Below are 25137 nucleotides of genomic sequence, written 5' to 3'. Positions count from 1 at the left end.
GTTAAACTGTGTGTGGCCCCTGGTTCTGGACTCCCCCAACGTCGGGAACATGTTTCCTGCCTCTAGCGTGTCCAAACCCTTAACAATCTTAGATGTTTCAATAAGATATCCTCTCATCCTTCTAAACTCCAGAGTGTACAAGCCCAGTATTCTGCACTCTGTATCTTTCAAGAGAGTTTATTGTCATGTGTCCCTGATAGGACAATGCAATTCTTGCTTTGCTGCAGCACAACAGAATATTGTAGACATGAATACAGATCAGATCAGTGTGTTCGTATATCTATACACACATCAATAGGCTATTCCTCTATCTTCCCCTTTGCTCTATCGATTGTACCTGAGTTAGACTTGTTTGTATTTATGCATAGTATTGCCTGATCTGTTTGGACAGCTTACAAGTTTTGTTTGAGTTGAGTTTAATAGCCTGATGGCTGTGGGGAAGTAGCTATTCCTGAACCTGGTTGTTGCAGTCTTCAGGCTCCTGTACCTTCTACCTGAAGGTAGCGGGGAGATGAGTGTGTGGCCAGGATGGTGTGGGTTCTTGATGATGCTGCCAGCCTTTTTTGAGGCAGCGACTGCGATAGATCCCCTCGATGGAAGGAAGGTCAGAGCCGATGATGGACTGGGCAGTGTTTACTACTTTTTGTAGTCTTTTTCGCTCCAGGGCGCTCAAGTTGCCGAACCAAGCCACGATGCAACCGGTCAGCATGCTCTCTACTGTGCACCTGTAGAAGTTTGAGAGAGTCCTCCTTGACAAACCGACTCTCCGTAATCTTCTCAGGAAGTAGAGGCGCTGATGAGCTTTCTTTATAATTGCATCAGTGTTCTGGGAACACAAAAAGCTGGAGTAACTGGGCGGGACAGGCAGCATCTGTGGAGGGAAGGAATGGGCTGTGACTCTTCCTCAGGTCGGGCAGCCTCTGTGGAAGGAATGGACACACATTGGTCTGGGTCGGGTCAGGAGGGGGGAAGCTGGAAAAGAGATGGTTTTGTTAAGGTTTCTGGTTCCTCTCCCTCCATCAGCAGTGAGTTGTGAGGTTAACATTAATCCTCTGCTTTTACAAATTGTCGCTACAGTGTCGTATCGACCGAGTGCGGTGGGAGATATTTTTCCTTGCTTCTGCCCACTTCCTTCCTGCTGCCTGGCCTCCGTGCATCTATTTTTGGTTTTGCTGGCACCCGCTCCCCTCCAACCTTGAAACTGCGTCAGAGTCGTATAGCGCAGTAACGTGCCCTTCCGAACCTGCCGAGCGACCTGCCCCTTTAAGCAACAATCGAGTTATAAAACCGGGTCTGATCCTGACCTCGGGTCCTGTCTGTGTGGAGTTTTGTACCTTCTCCTCGAGGCCTACCTAGGTTTTCTCCGGGTGCTCCGGTTTCCTCCCACGCTCCAAAGATGTGCAGGTATGCATCTGACTTCTGTAAATTGTCCCGAGTTTTTTAGGTAGAGCTAGTCTACGTGTGGTCGGTGTGGACTCAATAGACAATAGGAGCAGGAGCAGGCCATTTGGCCTTTCGAGACACCGAGCCAGACTCGGTGGAACGAAGGGACTGTTTCCATGCTGTATTTCTAAACTAAACTAAATGCTGTTATTGTTTCATAAGCGATAGGAGCAGAATTAGGCCATTCGGCCCATCCAGTCATATGCTGAGAGAATGGAGCGGCTGGGCTTGTACACTCTGGAGTTTAGAAGGATGAGAGGGATTCCCATTGAAACATATAAGATTATTAAGGGTTTGGACACGCTAGAGGCAGGAAACATGTTCCCCATGTTGGGGGAGTCCAGAACCAGGGGCCACAAACAGTTTAAGAATAAGGGGTAAGCCATTTAGAACGGAGACGAGGAAACACTTTTTCACACAGAGTTGTGAGTGTGGAATTCTTGCTGGAGGCCGGTTCACTGGATGCGTTCAAGAGAGAGCTAGATAGGGCTCTTAAAGATAGCGGAGTCAGGGGATATGGGGAGAAGGCAGGAACGGGGTACTGATTGGGGATGATCAGCCATGATCACATTGAATGGCGGTGCTGGCTCGAAGGGCCGAATGGCCTACTCCTGCACCTGTTGTCTATCAAGTCTACTCGGCCATTTAACCACGGCTGATCTATCTCTCCCTCTCAACCCCATTCTCCTGCCTTCTCCCCGTAACCCCTGACTACCCGCACTAATCGACAGTGCCGCACTGGTAGTTCTCCTGTTGTACCGCTGCACGGGTCGCTTGTTCTCATGTGTAGTGTTTAACCAGATAGTACGCAGGCAAAGCTCTTGACAGTATCATGGTATAGGCCACGTTAATAGACCAATACATCTGTGTCTCCTCCTCTGTGAAGAGCAGTGTAGTTGACAGAGCAGTTTGTGGTTGGGGCAGCGTGCCATGGATTTGCCGACATTCCCTCTCATCCGGTATGCCTGGATCCTTGGCCAAAGCAAGCCCAATGAGAGCTGGAATCCATGCCCGTCCAATGGGCCCATGGTTCCTGTACCAAGGGTTTTGTGTGGAATTATATCGAGCAAAGTACGTGAGTGTAGATAGACAATACAATACAATACCATTTAGTTGGTGTCATTTAAACCCAGAGTTTCAAACGAAATGTTGTTTCTGCAGTCATACACACAAGAAGAAGAACCAAGACACAACACAATTTACACAAACATCCATCACAGTGAATCTCCTCCTCACTGTGATGGAAGGCAAAGTCTTGTCTCTCCCCTGCACTCCTCGTTCTCCTCCCGATGTCAGTCAAAGCCCCCGGCGGGCGATGGTAAATAAGTCCCGTGGCAATTATAAAGCCGCGCCGGGTGATGCAAGGCCGCGCTCCGGGTCTTGGTGTTGGAGCCCCCGGCGGGCGCTAACAAGTCCCGCGGCCATTTAAAGCCGCGCCGGGCGATGTAAGGCCCCGCTCCAGGTCATCCTCAACCCCGCAACTCGGGCGGGAGAAGTCGCCATTGCGGAAGCCCTGAAAAGCGGTCTCCCAGCAGGGACCCGCGGGCTCCCGGTGTCACCATCCACCGGGCTGGCGGCTGGAGCCCCCGGATCTCCTGGGTCAGGTCGCAGCAGCGTGCCACCACCGCTCCGAACTCGGCCAGCACCACGATGGTGGGTAAGTCTCCGCGACTGGAGCCCCAGGTCGTTCCGGTTGGAGGCCGCTCCACGGTGCTAGGCCCCAACGACAACGGAGACCCGACAGAGAAAAGGTCGGGTTCTCCATACAGGGGAAAGATTTTAAAAGTTTCCCCCGCCCCCACACACACACATACCCAGTTAAAAAAAACAAAAAAACTACATACAAACGAGTCAAAAAATTAAAAAACCACAGACGGACTGCAGAGGCCGCTGCGATGTGAGTCGCACCACCCACCCAGAGTTTAGGATTGAACCTGGACACAGAGTGCTGGAGTAACTCAGCGGGTCAGGCAGCATCTGTGGAGAACATGGATAGGTGACGTTTCACAGAGTGCTGGAGTAACTCAGCGGGTCAGGCAGCATCTGTGGAGAACATGGATAGGTGACGTTTCACAGAGTGCTGGAGACAAGAGTTGGTCTTGGCATCATGTTTGACTCCAGACATTGTGGGCCGAAGGGCCTGTTTCCGCTCTGTATCACAGACTCGATGACCGCGTGGGGTTTAGTTTAGAGATAGACAATAGACAATAGGTGCAGGAGTAGGCCATTCGGCCCTTCGACCCAACACCGCCATTCAATGTGATCATGGCTGATCATCCCCAATCAGTACCCCGTTCCTGCCTTCTCCCCATATCCCCTGACTCCGCTATCTTTAAGAGCCCTATCTAACTCTCTCTTGAAAGTATCCAGAAAACCGGCCTCCACCGCCCTCTGAGGCAGAGAATTCCACAGACTCACAACTCTCTGTGAGAAAAACAGTTTCCTCGTCTCCGTTCTAAATGGCTTACCACTTATAGGATCTTTGGTCCGAAGAAGGGTCTTGACCTGAAACGTCGCCTATTCCTTCGCTCCATAGATGCTGCCTCAACCGCTGAGTTTCTCCAGCATTTTTGTCTACCTTCGATTTTTCCAGCATCTGCAGTTCTTTCTTAAACATCACAAATCCAAGTGTCTCGTTTTAACTACAAAAAATCCCACTTCAGATTGTTTAATTAACAGCGCGTGGGTTTTGAACTCTTGTCTGGGTGGTTTATTTCAGGCAGGGGATGAGTAATATGGCTGCTTGCTGCTCCAGAGTGATGCACAAAACTCTTTATCGCAGAGTGTTAAAAGGTCAAAGCAATAGCCGTCCTCGGGAAGATACAAAGAAAATGATCGCAGCGATCGGGGAGCCCACATCTACACTTGATGGCACGTAGACAAAAACGCTGGAGAAACTCAGCGGGTGAGGCAGCATCTATGGAGCGAAGGAATAGGCGACGTTTCTGGGTCGGGGTGAGAATCAGGAGGTGTTTAGAAACTGAGAAAACAACATCTATCAATCACTGCTTTCAGTCTGAAGAAGGGTCTCACTGCTCAGGTTGTGGTAGGATGGTTCAGTTGCCTGATAACAGCTGGGGAAGAAACTGGCCCTGAATCTGGAGGTGTACGTTTTCACACTTCTGTACCACACCTGGAGTATTGTGTGCAGTTTTGGTCCCCTAATTTGAGGAAGGACATTCTTGCTATTGAGGGAGTGCAGCGTAGGTTTACAAGGTTAATTCCCGGGATGGCGGGACTGTCATATGCTGAGAGAATGGAGCGGCTGGGCTTGTACACTCTGGAGTTTAGAAGGATGAGAGGGAATCTTATTGAAACATATAAGATTATTAAGGGTTTGGACACGCTAGAGGCAGGAAACATGTTCCCGATGTTGGGGGAGTCCAGAACCAGGGGCCAGAGTTTAAGAATAAGGGGTAAGTCATTTAGAACGGAGATGAGGAAACACTTTTTCACACAGAGAGTTGTGAGTCTGTGGAATTCTCTGCCTCAGAGGGCGGTGGAGGCCGGTTCTCTGGATACTTTCAAGAGAGAGCTAGATAGGGCTCTTAAAGATAGCGGAGTCAGGGGATATGGGGAGAAGGCAGGAACGGGGTACTGATTGGGGATGATCAGCCATGATCACATTGAATGGCGGTGCTGGCTCGAAGGGCCGAATGGCCTACTCCTGCACCTGTAGTCTATTTTGCCTGATGGGAGAGGGGAGAAGAGGGAGTGGCCAGGGGTGAGAATCGGGAGGTGTTTAGAATCTATTGATCTCTGCTTTGAATATGGTAACTGCGAAACATTCATAGCCCTCTGAGGCAGGGCCTTACAAAGATTTACTACCCTTCGAGTCAAACAGCGGATCAATGTCTCCTAAACCCCTGACACACTGCTTTGCTTTTCCCCCGGGGCCTAATGATAGACTCATTGATAACGTTTAATTGTGTAGTTGTACCACTGCATGTTTTAACACGGAACAGTACAGGAAACAGGCCCTTCGGCCCACCGAGCCCGTGCCGACCAGCGATCCCCGCACCCCAACACCATCCTATATACACTAGGGGACAATTTACAATTTTTCAAAGCAAATTAACCTACAAACCTGTACGTCTTTGGAGAGTCGGAGGAAACCGGAGCACCCGGAGAAAACCCACGCAGGTCACGGGGAGAAGGTACAAACTCCGTACAGACAGCGCCCGTAGTCAGGATGGAACCCGGGTCTCTGGCGCTGTGAGGCAGCAACTCTGCCCGCTGCACCACCGTGCTGCTCTGGTGATGCACCATTCAGTCAAACTTATCAGACACCAACATGCCTTGTGATTGAGGCAGTGCAGCGTAGGTTCACCAGATTGATCCCTGGGATGGCGGGACTGTCATATGAGGAAAGATTGAAAAGACTAGGCTTGTATTCACTGGAGTTTAGAAGGATGAGGGGGATCTTATAGAGACATATAAAATTATAACAGGACTGGACAAGCTAGATGCCGGAAAAATGTTCCCAATGTTGGGCGAGTCCAGAACCAGGGGCCACAGTCTTAGAATAAAGGGGAGGTCATTTAAGACTGAGGTGAGAAAAAAAAAAATTTCACCCAGAGAGTTGTGAATTTGTGGAATTCCCTGCCACAGAGGGCAGTGGAGGCCAAGTCACTGGATGGATTTAAGAGAGAGTTAGATAGAGCTCTAGGGGCTAGTGGAGTCAAGGGATATGGGGAGAAGGCAGGCACGGGTTATTGATAGGGGATGATCAGCCATGATCACAATGAATGGCAGTGCAGGCTCGAAGGGCTGAATGGCCTCCTCCTGCACCTATTTTCTATGTTTCTATGCCCAGGGCCTATCTCCTATGCTCCATAGATAATGCTGCACCCGCTAGTTTCTCCAGCACTTTTGTCTACCCAGGGTTTCAGCCACCTGTAGTGTATTTGCAAACCAGTGGCGTAGGCTCAGGAGTTTGGGAGTGTTTGCAAGCCTCACTTTTCCAATGATGTATTGTGCGGAGTTTGTACCTTCTCCCCGTGACCTGCGTGGGTTTTCTCCGAGATCTACGGTTTCCTCCCACAATCCAAAGACGTGCTGGTTTGTAGGTTAATTGGCTTGGTGGGAATTGTAAATTGTCCCTGAGTTAGTGTGCGGGGATCGCTGGCTGGCGTGGATTCGGTGGGCCGAAGGGCCTGTTTCTGCACTGTATCTCAAAACTAAACTGAAACCATCATCGTATTGTGACTGGAATCTGGTGACTGGCCTTGTGGGCTGAGGAGTTTGCCTGGAATGTTTTTGCAAGAAGTGCCATTAACAAAGTATATTGGGGATGATCAGCCATGATCACATTGAATGGCGGTGCTGGCTCGAAGGGCCGAATGGCCTACTCCTGCACCTATTGTCTATTGTCTATAACCAGCGATGGGAGCAAGCTAGACCATCTTATCCATTGTTCACTGTTCAGTTTATTGTCCCGTGTACCGAGGTACAGTGAAAAGCTTTTGTTGCGTGCTAACCAGTCAGCAGAAGGACAGTACATGATTATAATCGAGCCGTCCACAGTGTACAGATACATGGTAAGGGAAGGGAGACACAAAATGCTGGAGTAACTCAGCGGGACAGGCAGCATATCTGGAGAGAAGGAATGGGTGACGTTTCGGGTCGAGCCCCTTCTTCAAACTGCAGCATCTGCAGTTTCTTCCTACACATGATATGGAATAACATTTCATGCAAGATCAGGTCCAGTAATGTCCGATTAATAGACAATAGGTGCAGGAGTAGGCCACTCGGCCCTTCGAGCCAGCACCGCCATTCAATGTGATCATGGCTGATCATCCCCAATCAGTACCCCGTTCCTGCCTTCTCCCCATATCCCCTGACTCCGCTATCTTTAAGAGCCCCATCTAGCTCTCTCTTGAAAGTATCCAGAGAACCGGCCTCCACCGCCCTCTGAGGCAGAGAATTCCACAGACTCACAACTCTCTGTGTGAAAAAGTGTTTCCTCGTCTCCGTTCTAAATGGCTTACCCCTTATTCTTAAACTGTGGCCCCTGGTTCTGGACTCCCCCAACATCGGGAACATGTTTCCTGCCTCTAGCGTGTCCAAGTCCTTAACGATCTTATATGTTTCTATGATACCTTCTCATCCTTCTAAACTCCAGAGTGTACAAGCCCAGCTGCTCCATTCTCTCAGCATATGACAGTCCCGCCATCCCGGGAATTAACCTTGTAAACCTACGCTGCACTCCCTCAATAGCAAGAATGTCCTTCCTCAAATTAGGGGACCAAAACTGCACACAATACTCCAGGTGTGGTACAGAAGTGTGAAAACGCACACCTCCAGATTCAGGGCCAGTTTCTTCCCCAGCTGTTATCAGGCAACTGAACCATCCTACCACAACCAGAGCAGTGAGACCCTTCTTCAGACTGAAAGCAGTGATCGATAGATGTTGTTTTCTCAGTTCTCAATGAAGGCAGATGGGACTCGTGTAGATGGGGCGTCCTCTGATCCATCTCCCTCCGTTCCCTGCCTATCCAAGGGAACTGGAGGACAATCAGTTGCTCCAACTGGGTTACTATGTGGTTACTATGTTACTCTGGGACCCTTACAATGTGTTCTCTCTCCCTCTCTCCCCCCCCCCTTCTCTATGACAGGTCTTCCACCAACCCCGTGCATGAAGCAATGTAAGACTGTCGATGCTGGGCAACACTTGGTAAGTCCGTCTACACCTTGCCCCTGAATACAGAGGAGCAACTGTGTAGTTACGTTGATCAGCCATGATGGCTCGAAGGGCCGAATGGGCTATTGCCTGTCGCTGTGCCCCAATGTGGCTTGTGGCTGTGTTTTGCCCGACGTTGAGATGTGTGTGTCCACAGTGGATATCCATGCGTACATCTACACGGCGGCGCAGCGGGTAGTGCTGCTGCCTCACAGCGCCAGAGACCCGGCTTCCATCCCGACTACGGTGCTGTCTGTACGGAGTTTGCAGGTTCTCCCCGTGACCAGTGTGGGTTTTCTGCGGGTGCTCCGGTTTCCTCCCACACTCCAAGGACGTGCAGGTTTGTAGGTTAATTAGCTCTGGTAAAATAGTAAATTGTCCCTAGTGGGTGTAGGATAGTGTCAGTGTGTGGGGGATCGCTGGTCGGCACGGACTCGGTGGGCCGAAGGGCCTGTTTCTGCACTGTATCTCTAAATCACAACTGCACGAGTCTGATCTAGAAGCAGGACTAAGCTCTCTGGACATTGAATACCCCCATTTCAGGTAATTAACCCCTTTCCCCCTCCGTCCTTTCCCCCCTCACCAATAGACAATAGGTGCGGGAGTAGGCCATTCGGCCCTTCGAGCCAGCACTGTCATTCAATGTGATCATGGCTGATCATCCCAATCAGTACCCCGTTCCTGCCTTCTCCCCATATCCCCTGACTCCGCTATCTTTAAGAGCCCTATCTAGCTCCCTCTTGAAAGTATCCAGAGAACCAGCCTCCACCGCCCTCTGAGGCAAAGAATTCCACAGACTCACCATTCTCTGTGTGAAAAGGTGTTTCAATAAGATATCCTCTCATCCTTATCAACTCCAGAGTGTACAAGCCCAGCCGCTCCATTCTCTCAGCATATGACAGTCCCGCCATCCCGGGAATTAACCTGGTGAACCTACGCTGCACTCCCTCAATATACTGCTCTCAGCTCTTCCCTCAGCCTCCAGCACTCCAGAGAACACGTGCAAATTTGGCCGACCTTATAGCTAATAATGTCCTTCCTCAAATTAGGAGACCAAAATGTTGCCAGGACTCGAGGGTCTGAGCTATAGGGAGAGGTTTGAGTAGGTTGGGACTCTATTCCTTGGAGACCAGGTGGATTAGGTGATCCAAATATATTTTTCATGGTGTTATTTACTTTAGCCCAGAGACAGGCCCTACGAACCAGCGAGCCCGTGCCGACCAGCGATCATCCCATCTTTTTCTCACAGAGAGTTGTGAGTGTGTGGAATTCTCAGCCTCAGAGGGCGGTGGAGGCCGGTTCTCTGGATGCTTTCAAGAGAGAGCTAGATAGGGCTCTTAGAAATAGTGGAGTCAGGGGATATGGGGAGAAGGCAGGAACGGGGTACGGATTGGGGATGATCAGCCATGATCACATTAAATGGCGGTGCTGGTTCGAAGGGCTGAACGGCCTACTCCTGCGCCTATTGACAAGTCGGGCCGCAGGGCCTGTTTCCACACTGTATCACTCGATCACGCTCTGAACTAGGCTGCTGAATGAGCTGTTTCCCAGATGGTGGCTCTGGTGTAAATCAGTCAGACACACGATGACCTCAGCCCCACACAGCAGCTCAGCGGGCCAGCCCAAAGCCTTGGCAAAGTCAGGAGCAAACAGCTGGACGACAGACTGACCCAGCCCGACACTCCAGAGCAGGCCCGGCCTACACTGCTGCCTGAGTGTCACAGAAAACCCATCCACATGGCACAGAAACAATAGGTGCAGGAGTAGGCCATTCGGCCCTTCAAACCAGCACCGCCATTCAATATGATCATGGCTGATCATCTCCAATCAGTACCCCGTTCCTGCCTTCTCCCCATATCCCTGACTCTGCTATTTTTAAGAGCCCTATCTAGCTCTCTCTTGAAAGTATCCAGAGAACCTGCCTCCGCCGCCCTCTGAGGCAGAGAATTCCACAGACTCACCACTCTCTGTGAGAAAAAGTGTTTCCTCGTCTCCGTTCTAAATGGCTTACTCCTTATTCTTAAACTTGTGGCCCCTGGTTCTGGACTCCCCCCCCAACAGCGAATTCCACAGACTCACCACTCTCTTTCTCTGGGCGCTCCTGTCCCCGTCTCCCCCCCCCCCCACGCTCCAGAGGTTTGTAGGTTAAATGACTTTGGTAAAAATTGTAAATTGTCCCTAGTGTGTGTAGGATAGCATTACGAGCCTGTCCCACCTGGCAATTTTTTCCAGCGATTGCTGGCGTCATATCAGTGTCGCCAAAAGATTTAGAACATTTCAAAATCCAGCAGCGACAAATAAAACGTTTCGACTCTCGAAAAAACACCGCGTGGCAACACGTCATCACGCGCAAATGTTTCGGTGACCTGATACGTCGGTCATTGATGCTGGCAGCCGCCGAAAAAATGGTAGTGGGACAGGCCCTTGAGTGTGCGGGGATCGCTGGTCGGCATGGACCCGTTGGGCCGAAGGGCCTGTTTTCATGCTGTATCTCTAAACTAAACTAAATTAGATGAATGAGGATTCATTTTCAGTTCAGTGAGACAGAGACTTCCGTGCTTCCAAGATGGCGGCCAGCCCAGGTGACGGTTTACTGATCGAGCAGTTCGACAATCTCGCATCACAATCCACCACCCACGTAAATCTCCACTGTGGGCGGCTCAATAGTAATTATCATGTATCTGCGCACTGTGAATGGCTCAATTGTGATCATGTCTTTCCGCTGACTGGTTAGCGCGCCACAGAAGCTTTTCACTGTACCTCGGTACACGTGACAATAAACTCAACTGTAACTGGGAAAAAAAAAGGTTGTCAGCTTCTAGTCTACTGATACAGCGCAGAAACAGGCCCTTCGGCCCACTGAGTCTGCGCCGACCAGCGACCCCCACACACGAAAGGGGCTGTCCCACTGTACGAGGTAATTCAAGAGTTCTCCTGCATTTCCCCAGATTCGAACTCGGAGATTTACGGTAATGGCCGCTCGTCGGTACTCGGGGCTCTCGTAGACATTTTTCAACATGTTGAAAAATCTTCACGAGTCTTCCCGAGCTTACCGCATTTCCCGAGTACCTGCCGTTAGCGTTACGAGCCGCTAAGAGACGTCCCCGAGCTCCGACGTACCCGCTACGTACTTTCTACGTGCTTACCACGAGTTTGATTTTTTTTTTTTTAAACTTGGGAGAGCTCTTGGAATGAACTCGTACAGTGGGACAGGGCCTTAACACTATCCTACACACACCAGGGACAATTTACAAGTTTACTGAAGCCAAAACCAGTACGTGTGTGGAGTGTGGGAGGAAAACGAAGATCTCGGAGTAAACCCACGCGGGTCACGGGGAGAAGGTACAAACTCCGTACAGACAGCACCTGTAGTCGCGATGGAATCCGGGTCTCCGGCGCCGTGAGGCGGAAACTCCACCGCTGCGCTAGCGTGAAGAATGATCCTGTCCAGCGCACAGGGGGTTAACCTGTCCCTGGGTGCCTGAGACTTGCACAGCTCACAAACACTGCTGTGTTTGTTATTCAGCTTGTGCATCATGATGCAAGCCTCCCTGGAGGTTTCAAGACATGCACAGCTTCTCATGGTTGCTAAGCAATGAAAAATAATTTAAGGACAACATTAGTGCTGGATCCTTGTCAGACTGCAGCACAGAGAACATCGCCCCTCCTCACAACCAAGCAGCTCCATCACTTCAGTTTAGTTCATTGTCCCGTGTACCGAGGTACAGTGAGAAGCTTTTGTTGCGTGCTAACCAGTCAGCGGAAAGACAATACATGATTACAATCGAGCCGTCCACAGTGTACAGATACATGATAGGGGAATAACGTTTTGGAGTAAGATAAAGTCCGATCGAGGATAGTCCAAGGGTCTCCAATGAGGTAGATAGTAGCCCAGGACCGCTCTCTGGTTGTGGTAGGATGGTTCAGTTGCCTGATAACAGCCGGGAAGAAACTGTCCCAGAATCTGGAGGTGTGCGTTTTCACACTTAAGGTCACAAGGAATAGGAATAGAATTAGGCCATTTGGAATAAGGAGTAAGCCATTTAGAACGGAGACGAGGAAACACTTTTTCACACAGAGAGTTGTGAGTCTGTGGAATTCTCTGCCTATTCTCCTCATATTGTCTATTGTCCAGTGAAAAACTTTTTGCATGCTATCCAATCAGATCAGATAACACCATCAATAAATACAATCAAGTCGAGGGTTTCGGCCCGAAACGTTGCCTGTTTCCTTCGCTCCATAGATGCTGCTGCACCCGCTGAGTTTCTCCAGCACTTTTGTCAAACTCCAGTACAACAGGTGGAGCAAAGGGGAAGATACAGAGTGCAGAATATAGCACTCAACAAAGTCCAATGTCCGCAATGGGGTAGAGGTGAATCGGACAGTACCCTAGCTTATGGAAGGGCCGTTCAGAAACCTGATAACAGAGGGGAAGAAGCGGTTCCTGAGTCTGGTGGCGTTTGCATCTTCTCGCAGTGACCACAACATCCCTGGCCATCTCATCCCTTCTCTCTCTCTCTCTCTCTCTCTCTCTCTCTCTCTCTCTCTCTCTCTCTCTCTCTTCCTCCCCAACAAGTAGTTGTTGTGCTACTTTCAACGTGGCCCCGGAGAGTTTCATTGTCTGCAACTCATTTTCACCTAGCCCACAGCTAACAATGGACTTTATCATCTATGCTTTTTTTTTTTGGGGGGGGGTGGGAGATTGCAACCTTCACGTGGTTTCGACGAATGCAATCAACCCGGCGTGCACAATCAAATAAGATCAAATAGAACAAGTTGCCCAACAACTTTAGGCTGTGCACGCCAAACGCAAGAAGATGATGTTTTTTTCTGCGTATCTTTCATTCATTAGTTCTCCATCTCTCCACATCACCGCCTATATCTCTCCTATCCCTGTGCCCCCCGACTCTCAGTCTGAAGAAGGGTCTCGACCCGACCCGAAACGTCACCTATTTCCTTCGCTCCGTAGATGCTGCCTGTCCTGCTGAGTTACTCCAGCATTTTTGTCTACCACCTACGCCCATCTCCTGGTACCCTCTCTGGAATTTCTAACCTGCCTGCAGTTCCATGACGCTCAGGATAGCTTATATAACGCTTATGAATATTTCCACTCCACTCTTTATAAATCTCATTCAAATGCAAATCAGCAGCCCCGTGTACAGCTTCCCCTCCCCGCGGTGATTTAAAAATAACACTAAGTCGCGGTCGGGTAGAGAAATACTTCTCTTTCCAAAAGCCAACTCTGGAATCCGCGCTATAAATAATTAAGGTGTTTGTGGAGGTTTTATACAATTCCACTTCCTGTACCAATTTAAGTTTCCTGCAAATGTCAACTGCATTGAGATTAAGCGGCAACAGTGGTTTATTGCCGTGTGTCCCAGATAGAACAATGACATTCTTACTGCAGCATGACAACAGACAATAGGTGCAGGAGGAGGCCATTCGGCCCTTCGAGCCAGCACCGCCATTCAATGTGATCATGGCTGATCATCCCCAATCAGTACCCCGTTCCTGCCTTCTCCCCATATCCCCTGACTCCGCTATCTTTAAGAGCCCTATCTAGCTCTCTCTTGAATGCATCTAGAGAACCTGCCTCCACCGCCCTCTGAGGCAGAGAATTCCACAGATTCACAACTTTTTGGGTGAAAAGGATTTTCCTCGTCTCCATTCTAAATGGCTTACTCCTTATTTCTAAACTGTGACCTCTGGTTCTGGACTCCCCCAACATCAGGCGCATGTTTCCTGCATCTAGCGTGTCCAAGCCCTTAACAATCTTATATGTTTCAATGAGATACCCTCTCATCCTTCTAAACTCCAGAGTGTACAAGCCCAGCCGCTCCATTCTCTCAGCATATGACAGGCCCATCATCCCAGGAATTAACCTCGTGAACCTACGCTGCACTCCCTCAATAGTAAGAATGTCCTTCCTCAAATTAGGAGACCAAAACTGCACACAATACTCCAGGTGTGGTCTCACTAAGGCTCTGTACAACAGCAGAAGGACCTCTTTGCTCCTATACTCCTCCTCTTGTTATAAAGGCCAACATGCCATTCGCTTTCTTCACTGCCTGCTGTACGTGCATGCTTACTTTCATTGACTGATGTACAAGGACCCCCAGATCCCGTTGTACTTCCACTTTTCCCAACTTGACGCCATTCCGATAATAATCTGCCTTCCCGTTCTTGCCACCAAAGTAGATAACCTCACATTTATCCACATTAAACTTCATCTGCCATGCATCTGCCCACCCACCCGACCTGTCCAAGTCACCCTGCATCCTCATAGCATCCTCCTCACAGTTCACACTGCCACCCAGCTTTGTGTCATCTGCAAATTTGCTAATGTTACTTCTAATTCCTTCATGCAAATCATTGATGTATATTGTAAATAGCTGCGGTCCCAGCACCGAGCCTTGCGGTACCCCACTAGTCACTGCCTGCCATTCTGAAAGGGACCCGTTAATCCCTACTCTTTGCTTCCTGTCTGCCAACCTCTTCTCTATCCATGTCAGCACTCTACCCCCAATACCATGTGCCCTAATGTTGCCCACTAATCTCCTGTGTGGGACCTTATCAAATGCTTTCTGAAAGTCCAGATACACTACATCCACTGGCTAGCTAGATAGGGCTGTTAAAGATAGCGGAGTCAGGGAACATGGGGAGAAGGCAGGAACGGGGTACTGATTGTAGATGATCAGCCATGATCACAGTGAATGGCGGTGCTGGCTCGAAAGGGCCGAATGGCCTCCTCCTGCACTTGTTGTCTGGATCTACCTTCTCCCCGTGACCTGCGTGCATTTTCTCTGAGATTTTCGGTTTCCTGCAACTATTGTCTACTGTCTATTCTCCCCGTGACCGCGTGGCTTTGCCCCCACGACTCTCCAAATGTTTCCTGTTTCCGCGTCGTATCTCGAAAGTAAAGTCTAAAGTTTGTCGAGGAATTCAGCAGCATTCTGGAGTGTATTTCACTTTGTGGCGCTGTGTAAAGGGCCTGTCCCACTGTACGAGGTAATTCAAGAGTTCTCCCGAGGTTCCCCCTGATTCAAACTCGGAGAATGTCCGTAGCCAGTCCGTAGGGGTCGTGGATGTCTTGTAGCGGCTCGTACGAGTAAAAAGGAACCATTTTTTCCATCACGAGTATTTTTTTTACCCGTGGACATTTTTCACGTGGTGAAAAAACGTCACGAGTTTACCGGATGTCCCGAGTACCTACCGTTACTCGTACGAACCGCTGCGTGACATCCACAAACTCCTACAGACATTCTCCGAGTTCGAATCAGGGGAAAACTCGTGAATCATCTCGCGCGGTGGGACAGGCCCTTAATATCTGCTAGTTGTTGATGCAGTCATCGCCTCTTGTCAGCTCTAAGTGTCTTGGAGAAAATAAATAGCCGTCGGCTCTATAAACAGCAATGTAAAATGCTGGTTTGAAGGCTTGTGCGGTGACTAATGATAGGTTAGAAAATAGGTTGCTCTAAACAAAGCACGGCAGGTTTATTGTATAAAAGACAAATAAAAACATTTCAATACCAGCTCGAAGGAGAGGTGGGACAGACTTAGATTGTTTTCCCCGGAACGCCGGAGGTTGCATGGAGATCGGAAAAGTTCACGTTCATAAGTGATAGGAGCTGAATTAGGCCATTCGGCCCATCAAGTCTACTCCGCCATTCAATCATGGCTGATCTATCTCTCCCTCTCAACCCCATTCTCCTGCCTTCTCCCCATAACCCCTGACACCCGCACTAATCAAGAATCTATCAATCTCGGCCTTAAAAATATCCACTGACTTGGCCTCCACAGCCGTCTGTGGCAATGAATTCCACAGATTCACCACCCTCTGACTAAAGAAATTCCTCCTCATCTCATAGATGCATAGATACCTAGGCAATAGTTGCAGTAGTAGGCCATTCGGCCCTTCGAGCCAGCACCGTCATTCAACGTGATTGTGACTGATCATCCACAATCAGTACCCCGTTCCTGCCTTCTCCCCATATCCCTTGATTCCGTTAGCCCTAAGAACTCTATCTAACTCTCTTTTGAATGCATCCAATGAATCGGCCTCCACTGCCTTCTGAGGCAGAGAATTCCACAGACTCACAACTCTGTGTGAAAAAGTTTTTCCTTATAGAAACATAGAGACATAGACAATAGGTGCAGGAGTAGGCCATTCGGCCCTTCGAGCCTGCACCGCCATTCAATGTGATCATGGCTGATCATCCAACTCAGTATCCCATCCCTGCCTTCTCTCCATACCCCCTGATCCCCTTAGCCACAAGGGCCACATCTAACTCCCTCTTAAATATAGCCAATGAACTGGCCTCATCTCAGTTCTAAATGGCTTATTCCTTATTCTTAAACTGTGGCCCCTGGTTCTGGACTCCCCCAACATCGGGAACATGTTTCCTGCCTCTAGCGTGTCCAAACCCTTAACAATCTTATATGTTTCAAGGAGTTCTCCTCTCATCCTTCTAAATTCCAGAGTGTACAAGCCCAGCTGCTCCATTTTCTCAGCATATGACAGTCCCGCCATCCCGGGAATTAACCTGGTGAACCTACACTGCACTCCCTCAATAGCTAGAATGTCCTTCCTCAAATTAGGGGACCAAAACTGCACACAATACTCCAGGTGTGGTCTCACTAGGGCTCTGTACAACTGCAGAAGGACCTCCTTGCTCCTATACTTCCTTCCTAAAGGTACTTCTTTTTATTCAGAGGCTGTGACCTCTAGTCCTAGCCTTTCTCACTAGTGGAAACATCCTCTCCACATCCACTCTATCCAAGCCTTTCACTATTCTGTAAGTCTCAATGAGGTCCCCACTCATCCTTCTAAACCACAGCGAGTACAGGCCCAGTGCCGACAAACGCTCATCATATGTTAACCCACTCATTCCCGGGATCATTCTCATAAACCTATTATATTAACGTTCAATATATTTCGGAACCAAAGAGGAATGTTTGTGCATTGCGTGGGAAGGAACTGCAGGTGCTGGTTTACACCGAAGATAGGCACAAAATGCTGGAGTAACTCAGCGGGACAGGCAGCATGCCTGGAGAGAAGAAAAGGGTGATGTTTCGGGTCGAGACCCTTCTTCAGGCTGAGAGCCACAGGGGGACACAGGGAAAGGAGAGATATAGGCGGTGATGTGGAGAGATGTGGAACAAATGAATGAAAGATACGCCAAAATCTAAAGGGGCTGTCCCACATGGGCGACCTAATTGGCGAGTTTAGAAGAGTTTGAAAAAATGACATGTTGAAGACCTCCTTTGACTATGTTGAAGACCTCCTTTGACTATGTAGAAGACCTCCTTCGACTATGTTGAAGACCAGCTTCGACTGGCCACGACTAACTTCGGGAAAATTGGACACCGAATGGTGGAGAGTGAAGACGACCTCCTTCGATCTCCTTCAACCTCCCTTCGACTATGATGAAGACTATCTACGACTTCCTTCAATTACCTATGACTAACACGCCGACCTACTGTCCAGGACCAGGGGCCACACAGTTTAAGAATAAGGAGTAAGCCATTTAGAACGGAGACGAGGAAACACTTTTTCTCACAGAGAGTGGTGAGTCTGTGGAATTCTCTGCCTCAGAGGGCGGTGGAGGCCAGTTCTCTGGATACTTTCAAGAGAGAGCTAGATAGGGCTCTTAAAGATAGCGGAGTCAGGGGATATGGGGAGAAGGCAGGAACGGGGTACTGATTGTGGATGATCAGCCATGATCACATTGAATGGTGGTGCTGGCTCGAAGGGCCGAATGGCCTACTCCTGCACCTTTGTCTATTTTCTACTACGACCTACTTCGACTAAACCTACGAGTAACAAAAGTATCGATTTTTTTCCATGGCGACATTTTATTTACTCGCGGGCATTTTTCAATGTTGAACAAAATGCCACGACCTACCTGAGGCCTCGAGTACGCGGAGACCACTCTCGAGCATGAAGGAGAGTTACGAAGACCACCTACAACCTCGTGTCAACCATGCTGCGAGTATGAGTCGAGGGCAAACTCGCCAGAACTCGCGGATTAGGTCGCCCACGTGGGACAGGCCCTTAACGATGATAAAGGAATCTGACAAAGAGTTACGGACAATGAAACTCAACAAGACGCCTTTGAACTAGGTACAACGACTCGGGAGGGGGAAAGAATGCTTGCTGATTGTGTAAGAAGGAACTGCAGAAGTTGGTTTTCACTGGAGACAAACACGAAATGCTGGAGTAATTCAGCGGGACAGGCAGCGTCTCTGGAGAGAAGGAATGGGTGATGTTGCGGGTCATAGATAGAGTCATAGAGTGATACAGTGTGGAAACAGGCCCTTCGGCCCAACTTGCCCACACCGGCCAGCAATGCCCCATCTACACTAGTCCCACCTGCCTGCGCTTGGTCCATATCCCTCCAAACCTGTCCTATCCATGTACCTGTCCAACTGTTTCTTAAACATTGGGATAGTCCCAGCCTCAACTAGCTCCCCCGGCAGCTCGTTCCATACACCCACCACCCTTTGTGTGGAAAAGTTACCTCTCAGATTCCTATTAAATCTTCTCCCCTTCACCCTGAACCTATGCCCTCTGGTCCTCGATTCCCCTACTCTGGGCAAGAGACTCTGTGCATCTACCCGATCTATTCCTCTCAAGATTTTGGATGCTAGGGGGAGAGTCTAGGACCAGAGGTCACATCATCAAAATAAAAGGACGTTCTTTTAGGAAGGAGATGAGGAGGAATTTCTTTAGTCAGAGGGTGGTGAATCTGTGGAATTCATTGCCACAGACGGCTATGGAGGCCAAGTCAGTGGATATATTTAAGGCAGAGATCGATAGGTTCTTGATTAGTACGAGTGTCGGGGGTTATGGGGAGAAGGCAGGAGAATGGGGTTGGAAGGGAGAGAGATAGATCAGCCATGATTGAATGGTGGAGACGACTCGATGGGCCGAATGGCCTAATTCTGCTACTTTCCCTGCTCTCGTCCGGCAGAAGGTGCAGAAGCGTGAACGCGCGCACCAGCTGTCTCAGGAGCAGCTTATTTTCCTCTCTCATCATGCTTCTGAACAGTCCTCCCATCTACCCGATGTATTCGAGACTCTTCCTCAGAGTGAGAGTCGGGGGAAAGTCGGGCATTGTGCGGACCATGTTGGGGGGTTGAAGCATGGGGGTAAATCCCAGGGGTGATGGGGGGGGATACACGTTCCCTCCGTGTTTTGAGAGGTGGGGGACAATCACCACCCATGTTTTGTAATCCGGATTTTGAAATTTGGTGAAAAACAATCTATTAAAAATCTCCGCGTTCCACGAGACAATGGGGGTGGGACTGATGATCGAGGGCGCCGATTGGACGATTGAAACGTCTGTCAGCAGGCAGTCGGGGAGTGGGGGGGGACATGATGATTCAGCGCGATGATTGGAGGAGGGGGATGTCCTGGTGGAGCAAAGATCGTAGAGCGGAGCTTGAATCGGCCCGTTCGCGGGGCCTTTCATCGCCCGGCTCGGCTTAAAATCGGCCGCGGACTTTTCCACCGCCCTGCGGTCAAATTGCTGCGTCGAGGCGATCGAGGCTCCCGATGTTGAAGCATCCGCCGGGCGATGGAAGATCCCGCGGCCGGTTTTAAGCTGCGCCGGGCGATGAAAGGTCCCGCGAACGGGCCGATTCAAGCCTCGCGATTCAGGGCAGACGAAGCTGCTGTTGCTGGTGTTCAGAGTCGGTCACCAACCAGATCAGCTCCCGATGTTACCGTCCACAGGGCCCACGGCCGAAGCCTCGCGCGTACGTGTGTGAGTGCGCGCCAACCATCAAATTGTGCCCCCCCCCCCATGTTTTGATAGCCATTTCCGCCACTGGGTTGAAGGGTGTGCAGCATGGTGGGCGTTGAAGCATCATGGTGGCAGCTCTGCTCCCCCACAGATGTTCAAAGACAATATCTGGAAAGTAGCCAAGCTGCTCGCTGCCAAGCTATAAGCACGAGCATTGAAAGTGCCGCACGGCATCAGGGCTTTGAAAGCTGCGGTTACCGACAAACCAACGGTTTGGGGGCCTCACGTCAGTGGAGGGAAGGTGCAGGAGAGGGGTCCTTGGCTTTATTCCCATATGCTGAGAGAATGGAGCAGCTGGGCTTGTACACTCTGGAGTTTAGAAGGATGAGAGGCTATCTCATTGAAACATATAAGATTATTAAGGGCTTAGACACGCTAGAGGCAGGAAACATGTTCCCGATGTTGGGGGGAATCCAGAACCAGGGGCCTCACAGTTTAAGAATAAGGGGTGAGCCATTTAGAACGGAGACGAGGAAACACCTTTTCTCACTGAGAGTGGTGAGTCTGTGGAATTCTCTGCCTCAGAGGGCGGTGGAGGCCGGTTCTCTGGATGCTTTCAAGAGAGAGCTAGATAGGGCTCTTAAAGATAGCGGAGTCAGGGGATATGGGGAGAAGGCAGGAACGGGGTACTGATTGGGGATGATCAGCCATGATCACATTGAATGGCGGTGCTGGCTCGAAGGGCCGAATGGCCTACTCCTGCACCTATTGTCTATAATACTCCACATGCGGCCTGCCCATAGTCCTATCGAGCTGCATTGTGACTCCTGATCATATGACTAAAGTTGTATGTAATTAATCCACTTGGATTATTTTAAACTGACTGATTGCTTCCTTCCATCTGCACCTCCTTCCTACTTGCGGCAAGTACTCGACTTCCCGCTTACTAGTAAACCACCCTGACGTTTGGCTTCGTGCCTTTGCAGCATGATATGAAGTTAGAGTCGCCTCGGGCACGGTGGTCCAGCGGTAGAGTTGCTGCCTCACAGCGCCAGAGACCCGGGTTCCATCCTGACCACAAGCCCTGTCCCACGGTACGAGTTCATTCCAAGATTTCTCCCGAGTTTGCCCTGATTCGAACTCGGAGATTTACGGTGATAATAATAATAATAATGGATGGGATTTATATAGCGCCTTTCTAATACTCAAGGCGCTTTACATCGCATTATTCATTCACTCCTCAGTCACACTCGGTGGTGGTGAGCTACTTCTGTAGCCACAGCTGCCCTGGGGCAGACTGACGGAAGCGTGGCTGCCAATCTGCGCCTACGGCCCCTCGGACCACCACCAATCACTCACACACATTCACACACATTCACACACAGGCAAAGGTGGGTGAAGTGTCTTGCCCAAGGACACAACGACAGTATGCACTCCAAGCGGGATTCGAACCGGCTACCTTCCGGTCGCCAGCCGAACACTTAGCCCATTGTGCCATCTGTCGCCCCGTGATGGCCGCTCGTAAGTACTCGGGGCTCTCGTGGACATTTTTCAACTTCACGAGTCTTCCCGAGTACCTGCCGTTAGCGTTACGAGCCGCTAAGAGAAGTCCCCGAGCTCCGACGTACCCGCTACGTTCATTCCCCGTGCTTACCATGAGTTTGATTTTTTAAAACTCGGGAGAGCTCTTGGAATGAACTCGTACAGTGGGACAGGGCCTTACGGGTGCTGTCTGTACTGCGTTTGTACCTTCTCCCCGTGACCCGCGTTGGTTTACTCCGGGTGCTCCGGTTTCCTCCCACACTCCAAAGACGTGCAGGATTGTAGGTTTAATTGGCTTGATGTAAATGCAAAAATTGTCCCCAGTGTGTGTAAGATTGTGTTAGTGTGCGGGGGATCGCTGGTCGGCACGGACCCGGCGGGCCGAAGGGCCTGTTTCCGCGCTGTGTCGCTGAACGGAACCGCACTGCACAAGATCTGACAGCACTTACGTCTCACAGCCTGAGGCCCCAATTAGAAGGAGGATTCACTGTAGGAAAAATAACCTGGCAAAGGAATTAAAGAGCCTCTTAATGTGCAAGTCATTTAAAATGCCTGACTGCTAAATCAATGTTTCTCTGATCCTGTTAAACCTTTACATGCTGCTTACTGCTCCACACCAACTCCATTAGGGCTGAGGAGGTGGTTGGGGACGGGACGACCCGACATGTCTATGAAAGTAAGCATGTAGGTACAGCAGGCAGTGAAGAAAGCGAATGGCACGTTGGCCTTTACAACAAGAGGAATCGAATATAGGAACAAAGAGGTCCTTCTGCAGTTGTACAGAGCCCTAGTGAGACCACACCTGGAGTATTGTGTGCAGTTTTGGTTCCCTAATTTGAGGAAGGACATTCTTGCTATTGAGGGAGTGTACTGTACGGAGTCTGCACGTTCTGCCCGTGATGTCTAGGCTTTCTCCTTAGATGAAAGAACGTGGAGAGCGTGCAGACTCCACACAGGCAGCATCCGCAGTCAGGATCGAATCCGGGATCTGGCGCTGTGAGGCAGCATCTTGTCTGCATGGACGAGTCGGGCCGAAGGGCCTGTTTCCGTGGCGTGCTACTCTATAACGGAGGGGAAGAAGCTGTTCCTGACTGGCAGTTTCAGGCTTCTGTACCTTCTGCCGGACGGGAGCGGGGAGAGGAAGGAATGACCGGGGATGGGACAAGTCTTTCATCCAGGCGCATGCAAGAAGTCGATACGAAAATAGCTCTGCCAGTCCCGTGGTATCCTGAACCCAGTCTCTTTGTCTGCCTTGAATTTTCATGCTTTCACATCAGCCTTTGAACTCAGTGTTGAGAATCTGTCTGCCTCTCATCCTCGTGACTTCATGGGCCAGCCATCGATTTTTCAATTCTTGCCGCTTGCGTGAGTTGTGGATTTTAACTCCTTCATGCTCATCCTTTACTCTCCGTGAACTGCCTTCGGGATCAAATAACACATCCCGGCCAGCCCTTCCTCCGCCTACACCCATACTAGCCTTACCAGCCAGCAGTTCCAGAGACAAAGTCCAATGTCCGCAATGGGGGAGAGGTGAATCGGACAGTACGCTAGCTTGTGGAGTATTGTGTGCAGTCTTGGTCCCCTAATTTGAGGAAGGACATTCTTGCTATTGAGGGAGTGCAGTGTAGGTTTACAAGGTTAATTCCCGGGATGGCGGGACTGTCATATGCTGAGAGAATGGAGCGGCTGGGCTTGTACACTCTGGAGTTTAGAAGGATGAGAGGATATCTCATTGAAACATATAAGATTATTAAGGGTCTTGGACACGCTAGAGGCAGGAAACATGTTCCCGATGTTGGGGGAGTCCAGAACCAGGGGCCACAGTTTAAGAATAAGGGGTAAGCCATTTAGAACGGAGACGAGGAAACATTTTTTCTCACAGAGAGTGGTGAGTCTGTGGAATTCTCTGCCTTAGAGGGCGGTGGAGGCAGGTTCTCTGGATACTTTCAAGAGAGAGCTAGATCGGGCTCTTAAAAATAGCGGAGTCAGGGGATATGGGGAGAAGGCAGGAACGGGGTACTGATTGGGGATGATCAGCCATGATCACATTGAATGACAGTGCTGGCTCGAAGGGCCGAATGGCCTACTCCTGCACCTATTGTCTAGCCTGTAAACGACCCAATCCCGTCTGATCTCGGAAGCTAAGCAGGCTCATGCCCGGTTAGTACTTGGATGGGAGACCGCCTGGTGCCGTAGGCTTTTGGAGAGTCACGGTGGCGCAGCGGGTAGAGTCGCGGCCTCACAGCGCTAGAGACCCAGGTTCCATCCTGACCACTGGTGCTGTCTGTGCGGAGTTTGCAGGTTCTTCCCCGTGAACTGCGTGGGTTTTCCCCGGGTGCTCCGGTTTGCCCCCCACACTCCAAAGGCGTGCAGGTTTGTAGGCTGGTTGGCTTGGTATAAATGTAAATTGTCCCTAGTGGGTGTAAGAGAGTGTTACTGTGCGGGGATCGCTGGTCGGTGTGGGCTGAAGGGCCTGTTACCATGCCGTATCTCAAAACTGAACTAAAGTGGCCGTTTCAACAAGAGGATGAGGGTTGATCTTATAGAGGCGCACAAAATCATGAGAGGAATAGATCGGGTAGACGCATTTTGCACAGAGCAGTCGTAGATGCCACACTGGGCTGCAGTTCAGTTTAGTTTATTGTCACGTGTACCGAGGTACAGTGAGAAGCTTTTGTTGCGTGCTATCCAGTCAGCGGAAAGACAATACATGATTACAATCGAGCCGTCCACAGTGTACAGATACATGATAAGGGAATAACGTTTAGTGCAAGGTAAAGCCAGTAAAGTCCGATCAAGGATAGTCCGAGGGTCTCCAATGAGGTAGATAGTAGTTCAGGACTGCTCTCTAGTTGTGGTTGGATGATTCAGTTGCCTGATAACAGCTGGAAAGAAACTGTCCCTGAATCTGGAGGTGTGTGTTTTCACACTTCTGTACCTCTTGCCCGATGGGAGAGGGGAGAAGTGGGAGTGGCCGGGGTGCGACTGGTCCTTGATTATGCTGCTGGCCTTGCCGAGGCAGCGTGAGGTGTAGATGGAGTCAATGGAAGGGAGGTTGGTTTGTGCGATGGTCTGGGCTGCGTCTAGGATGGAAGCTGATTCGCTGCGATTTCTCGGATGGAAGCTGTTCCCAAACCGCGTGCCGATAAAATGGCATCTGTCGAGGTTGTTGTTGGTGAGATACGGAGATTGTCGGGCGCTGCGAGCCTGGGCTGCCGTCCAGGACACAGGATCAATGTGGAAATCGCTCTGATGGGGAGGACATTGCTCTCGTGATGATAATGCTGGCGGATGGACCCCCTGTGGAGAGCAGGGAATCTGTGCCAGAGCAGTACTGGTGTTGACGGCTTCACTGCACTGATCAAAGTCCTGCTCCACCATTGATCCTCCGAATGGAATGTGTTGGTCAGGGAGATCTGTGCAACGTATCACTTCACCAATGAACGTCACGTGACAATAGACAATAGGTGCAGGAGGAGGCCATTCGGCCCTTCGAGCCAGCACCGCCATTCAATGTGATCATGGCTGATCATCCCCAAATCAGTACCCCGTTCCTGCCTTCTCCCCATATCCCCTGACTCTGCTATCTTTAAGAGCCCTATCTAGCTCTCTCTTGAAAGTATCCAGAGAACCTGCCTCCACCGCCCCCTGAGGCAGAGAATTCCACAGACTCACAACTCTCTGTGAGAAAAAGTGTTTCCTCGTCTCCGTTCTAAATGGCTT

The 25137-nt window shown here is 50.2% G+C and overlaps 1 protein-coding gene across 1 annotated transcript in view; it reads left to right on the top strand.

Annotated features, from left to right (window-relative positions):
* The window catches only part of fyn (FYN proto-oncogene, Src family tyrosine kinase), a 184458-nt gene that overhangs the window by 49467 nt on the left and 109854 nt on the right, over positions 1 to 25137 (top strand). The window contains exon 2 of the mRNA XM_033022100.1: positions 8061 to 8119. The gene's annotated coding sequence lies outside the window, so the exon portion shown is untranslated. The remainder of the gene's footprint in view (positions 1 to 8060; positions 8120 to 25137) is intronic.

This window comes from Amblyraja radiata, chromosome 5, assembly GCF_010909765.2.
Source record: "Amblyraja radiata isolate CabotCenter1 chromosome 5, sAmbRad1.1.pri, whole genome shotgun sequence".
NCBI lineage: Eukaryota > Metazoa > Chordata > Chondrichthyes > Rajiformes > Rajidae > Amblyraja > Amblyraja radiata.
This window is presented reverse-complemented; position numbering and strand designations above follow the sequence as displayed.